Source organism: Apium graveolens, chromosome 11 (assembly GCF_009905375.1).
Source record: "Apium graveolens cultivar Ventura chromosome 11, ASM990537v1, whole genome shotgun sequence".
Lineage (NCBI taxonomy): Eukaryota > Viridiplantae > Streptophyta > Magnoliopsida > Apiales > Apiaceae > Apium > Apium graveolens.
Genome location: NC_133657.1, coordinates 181,649,950 through 181,656,098, shown reverse-complemented (window position 1 = coordinate 181,656,098; position 6,149 = coordinate 181,649,950). Strand labels below are relative to the sequence as shown.

Sequence of the window (6,149 nt, the reverse complement as noted above, 5' to 3'; positions counted from 1 at the left end):
AGCAGTCTTCACCACAGGAAAGAACTTAGTAAGAAACTTCTGAGCAAGATCTTCCCACTTGGTGATAGAGCTTGGTGGTAGAGAATGCAACAAACACTTAGCTTTATCCCTTAGAGAGAATGTGAAAAGCCTTAGCTTTATAGCATCTTCAGACACATTGTTCAATTTGAAGGTGTCGCAGATCTCGATGAAATCTCTAATATGCATATTGGGATCTTCCGTTGGAGAACCCCCAAACTGAACCGAGTTCTGCACCATCTGAATCGTGCTAGCCTTGATTTCAAAAGTATATCCGAGATGGCTGGTCTGACAATGCTAGACTGAATATCATTGATCTTCGGCTGAGAGTAGTCCATCAGAGCCTTTGTATTTATTTCTGGTTTACCCGTTGCAACAAGAGCTTCTTCATCAACTTTCTCCTCTACTACAAGAACTTCTTCCTCTACTAAAACTTCTTCCTCCGCTTTATTCAGTGTTCTCTTTCGAGATTGAGAACGCGTTAGTATAAACGCTCTCTAGAGTACCTGAAAAAGCAACAAGCAAACAAGTAAGTAAAATATCCGAGTCAGTGAACTTTAACGACCACTGATGTCAAGAACATAAACTAAAAATTAACACCGAGTCCCCGATAGCGGCGCCAAAAACTTGTTAGGACGAAAACACGCGCTAATATTCACGTAAGTGTACGTGTTCACAAGTAATATTGAATTATTTCTAGTTCGTTCCCACATAGACTGGTTTAGATTAACTTCAATCTATGTACTTATGCAACAATGGTATGGTTATTATTCAATGCTAAGATGATAACAAGTTGAGATTGTTTATAACTAAGATATTAACTAACATGCAATTAACTAAGAGATTAAAAGGTTTGATTTACTTATATGACACAAATATGGGATTCTAACTTCATTAAATACTTCATTCATTAGTCTCTTTGTTCTTAACCTTAGCATGAAATGGTGATGACACTAATCAGATAACAAAAAACTAGTAAATGCTAACTTTCGTTGTACGAATACCCTACTACCATACATCCACTAAAGAGATAGAACAAGAATAGACACCAATTATATTGAGACCCTATATGTCTATAGAATTTGACAACATAACGGTTTAATGTGCAAGTTATCTATCATGATTACATAGGGCAAGTAAGATGGTTAAAATTACCTACGAATCATGCATATCAAATACATATGGTTTAGTATATATGAATAGCTAAATGTTTTATTCTCAGTAAGTAGGCCAAGTTATTTTTTTCTAGATAAACATCGATAGATAATAAATCCTTTTGTAACCTAAAATGGAGATTATGATTTTCATAATATATTATACATAATTATGTTAATTTAACTGTTTGACAGATTAAAAATTGTGGAGCACCGTATTTAAAGATTTCAAATCTAATATAAAAATTAAACTACTATAGGTTGCAGAAAGACCTGCAAATGGCTGTTTACTTGTGTCCTAGTCAGTCCCGGCACATTCAAAATCTTCAAAATTTTCTTCCCAGAACATCCTTGATCTCCAATTCAAACTCCTGCTGTAAAAGAATCAATCAAATCAATCTAGGCTTCGAGTCCTTCTTCGAGACGAGATAGCGAATAGCAATGTGATCAGTGAAAACTGTCACCTTCGTCCAAAGAAAATAAGATCGAAACTTCTCAAAACCGTAGACATTAGCTAAGAGTTCTTTCTCAGTATTAGTATAGTTCAGTTGAGCACCATTTAGGGTCTTACTAGCATAGTAGACCACATGAAATATATTGTTCTTCCTCTGCCCAGGAACTGCTCCAACTGTAAAGTCACTTTTATCGCACATCTTCTCAAAAGGTTCATTCCAATCAGGCGCAGTTATGACAGGTGCCGTGATTAAACTCTTCTTTAAGATCTCAAAAGCAGCTAGGCATTCGTTATCAAACTTAAAGGGGACATATTTCCCTAGAAGATTGCATAATGGTTTAGAGAATTTCAATAGAGAATTTCAAGAAGTCCTTGATGAACCGCCTATGGAAACCCGCATGACCAAAAAAGTTGTGGACTCCCTTAACAAAAATTGGTGGAGGAAGGTTTTCAATGAACCCCACCTTGGCTTTGTCCACCTCAAGTCCTTTACTAGAGACCTTGTGCCCAAGCATGATGCCCTGTTGCACCATAAAGTGACATTTCTCCCAGTTGAGAACCAGATTGGTCTCAACACACCTTTTAAGAACTGCGCCAAAATTTTGCAAGTACTCGTCAAAAGAATCACCGAACACAGAAAAATCGTCCATGAACACCTCCACATTCTAACCAATCATGTCAGAGAAGATACCCATCATGCATCTCTGAAATGTGGCAGGTGCATCACACAACCCAAAAGAAACTCTTCTAAAGGAAACAGTACCAAACGGACAAGTGAAGGCTAGTCTTTTCCTGATCTTCTAGAGCAATGCAAATCTGATTATAACCCGAATAGCCATCCAGAAGACAATAGTATTCATGCCCAGCCAACCTGTCAAGCATCTGATCAATGAAAGGAAGATGGAAATGATCCTTCCTCTTGGCTTTGTTCAGCTTCCTGTAATCCATGCAAACTCTCCAACCATGACTGTTCGAGTATGAATGAGCTCATTCTTCTCATTAGCGACCATAATGATACCTCCTTTCTTTGGGACACAATGTATTGGACTCACCCAAGAACTGTCAGAAATAGGATAGATGATCCCTGCATCTAGCCACTTGAGAATTTCCTTTTTCACAACCTCTTTCATTATCGGATTTAGCCTTCTCTGCGGCTTAACATTTGCTTGCTTCCTTTCCCTAGCAGAATTTTATGCATGCAATAAGAAGGGCTGATTCCCTTGATATCTGCTATGTTTCTTCCAATTGTCGATTTGAATTCTCTCAGAAATCTCAAAAGCTTTTCCTCATCACTACCTGAAAGGTCAGATGCAATAATAACAGGAAAAGTAGATTCATCACCTAAAAAAGCATACCTTAAGTGTTTAGGCAAAGGTTTCAGCTCGAGTGTAAGAGCTTCCTCCTTGAGGCGCTTTGGAGAATTTTTCAGCTCTTCCAATCCAAAAGATTCAAAAGGCATATCCAGCCTTCGCTTCCAAGGAGAAGCATTCAAATATTGCAACTGCTCATCACCTTCATCATCTTCACTATCTGAATTCCCCAAGAAGGCCTTTTCTAAGGCATCAGACCTTAGCATTTGGTCAAGTTCTGAAGTAACCACAGGATCGACCAACTCCACTTTTAAGCACTCCTCATTATCAGTAGGGAATTTCATGGCGTTCAACACATTAAGAGTCACATCTTGATCCAGCACTCGCATATTGAGCTCACCCTTCTACACATCAATCAAGGTTCGGCCCGTAGCCAAGAATGGTCTTCCCAAAATTATGGGAATCTTTTTATCCTCCTCGAAATCAAGAATTACAAAGTCCGCTGGAAAGATGGGTTTGTCCACCTTGACCAAGACATCCTCCACAATGCCTCGTGGATACGTAATAGAGCGATCGACCAACTACAAGGACATAAAAGTGGGATTTGGATTAGGTAAGTCCAACTTCTTTAAGATAGACAAAGGCATCAGATTGATGCTAGCTTTCAAGTCACAAAAGCATTTGTCGAATGACACTTTTCCGATAGTACAAGGAACAGTGAAGCTTTTAGGATGTTTAAGCTTTGGAGGCAACTTCTGTTGTAGCACAACACTGCATTCCTCCGTGAGAGCAACAGTCTCTAAGTCATCTAGCTTCTTTTCGAGAGAGAATACCTTTCATGAACTTCGCATAGCTAGGCATCTGTTCAAGAGCTTCAGCGAAAGGTTTGTTGATATGAAGTTTATTGAACACCTCCAGAAACTTAGCAAACTGCTTATCCAACTTTTGCTTCTGCAACCTTTTAGGAAAATGAGGCGGAGGATAGACCTGTTTCTCCCCTGTATTACCCTCAAGAGGAGTGTGTTCTATAGTTTTCTTCCTTGTTTCCACTTCTGCTTCCTTTGGCACTTCTTCTTCAGCCACACCTTCAAATTCCGAAACTTGAGCTTTTTCTTGGCTTGCAACCTTCCCAGACCTCAATGTAATTACCTTCACCTGCTCTTTTGTTTCCTTCTTACCTTGTACTTATGTGTCATTAGGGAGTGTACTAGGTTGTCAATTCTGCAAGGCATCGATAATCTGCCCAATTTGATTCTCCAAGGTCTTGATAGATACCGCTTGGCTCTTGCACATAAGCCTCAACTTCTGCAATTCAGATTTTTTATTAGATTGTTGTAGTTGGAGTTGTTGTCTTGGGGCATATTGCGGTTGTTGAAAACCAGTAGGGTTGTATTGCTTTGCTGCATACTGTTGATAAGGCTGTTGCACCGCATTTTGAGTGTTGCTCCAGCTAAAGTTAGGATGATTGCGGTTGTTGGGATGATAGGTGGCTGTAACTGGTTGCTGCGACCTCTGAAAGTTGCTCATGAACTGAGCTGATTCACTAGAAATAGCATACTGCTCTGTCTCATGGGCACCAGCACAAAGCTCACAGACACTAGTGATCTGATTAATTCCATAATTAGCCAAAGAATCCACCTTTATTATCAAAGCCTTAAGTTGAGCAGCTATAGCAGTAGCTACATCTACCTTCAGAATTCCCGCTACCTTGCCTTGAGTCAGTCTATGAGATGGGTTCTGGTATTCATTAGCAGCCATCAGTTCAATCAAATCATGTGCTTCATCGTAGCTCTTAGCCTATAAGGCTCCACCTGATGTTGTATCAAGCATGGGTCCAGAAGTCACACCCAAACCATTATAAAAGAAGTTAATGATCATCCAGTCAGGCATCCCATGATGAGGACACTTTCTAAGCATCTTCTTATAGTGATCTCAAGCTTCACACAAAGATTCTCTCGATTGCTGCGCAAATTGAGTAAGAGCATTCCTGATTGTAGCAGTCTTCGCCATAGGAAAGAACTTAGTGAGAAACTTCTGAGCAAGATCTTCCCATTTGGTGATAGAGCCTGGTGGCAGAGAATGCAACCAACACTTAGCTTTATCCCTTAGAGAGAATGGGAAAAGACTTAGCTTTATAGCATCTTCAGACACATTGTTCAATTTGAAGGTGTCGCAGATCTCGATGAAATCTCTAATATGCATATTGGGATCTTCCGTTAGAGAACCCCCAAACTGAACCGAGTTCTGCACCATCTGAATCGTGCTAGCCTTGATTTCAAAAGTATAGCCGAGATGGCTGGTCTGACAATGCTAGACTGAATATCATTGATCTTCGGCTGAGAGTAGTCCATCAGAGCCTTTGTATTTATTTCTGGTTTACCCATTGTAACAAGATCTTCTTCATCAACTTTCTCCTCTACTACAAGAACTTCTTCCTCTACTAAAACTTCTTCCTACGCTTTATTCAGTGTTCTCTTTTGAGATCGAGAACGCGCTAGTAAAAACGCTCTCTAGAGTACCTGAAAAAGCAACAAGCAAACAAGTAAGTAAAATATCCGAGTCAGTGAACTTTAACGACCACTGATGTCAAGAACATAAACTAAAAATTAACACCGAGTCCCCGACAGCAGTGCCAAAAACTTGTTAGGACGAAAACACGCGCTAATATTCACGCAAGTGTACGCGTTCACAAGTAATATTGAATTATTTCTAGTTCGTTCCTACAGAGACTGGTTTAGATTAACTTCAATCTTTGCACTTATGCAACAATGGTATGGTTATTATTCAATGCTAAGATGATAACAAGTTGAGATTGTTTATAACTAAGATATTAACTAACATGCAATTAACTAAGAGATTAAAAGGCTTGATTTACTTATATGACACAAACATGGGATTCTAACTTCATTAAATACTTCATTCATTAGTCTCTTTGTTCTTAACCTTAGCATGAAATGGTGATGACACTAATTAGATAACAAGAAACTAGTAAACGCCAACTTTCGTTGTACGAATACCCTACTACCATACATCCACTAAAGAGATAGAACAAGAATAGACACCAATTATATTGAGACCCTATATGTCTATAGAATTTGACAACATAACGGTTTAATGTGCAAGTTATCTATCATGATTACATAGGAAAAGTAAGATGGTTAAAATTACCTACGAATCATGTATATCAAATACATGAACCTATGCTAAAATAGC

At 38.9% G+C, this 6,149-nt stretch overlaps 1 non-coding gene across 1 annotated transcript; it reads left to right on the top strand.

The window, feature by feature from the left end:
• Positions 1-4,824: 4,824 nt before the first annotated feature.
• Positions 4,825-4,931, top strand: LOC141699608 (small nucleolar RNA R71). The gene has a single exon (XR_012566050.1). It is a non-coding gene; the product is annotated as a small nucleolar RNA R71 (small nucleolar RNA).
• Positions 4,932-6,149: the final 1,218 nt, after the last annotated feature.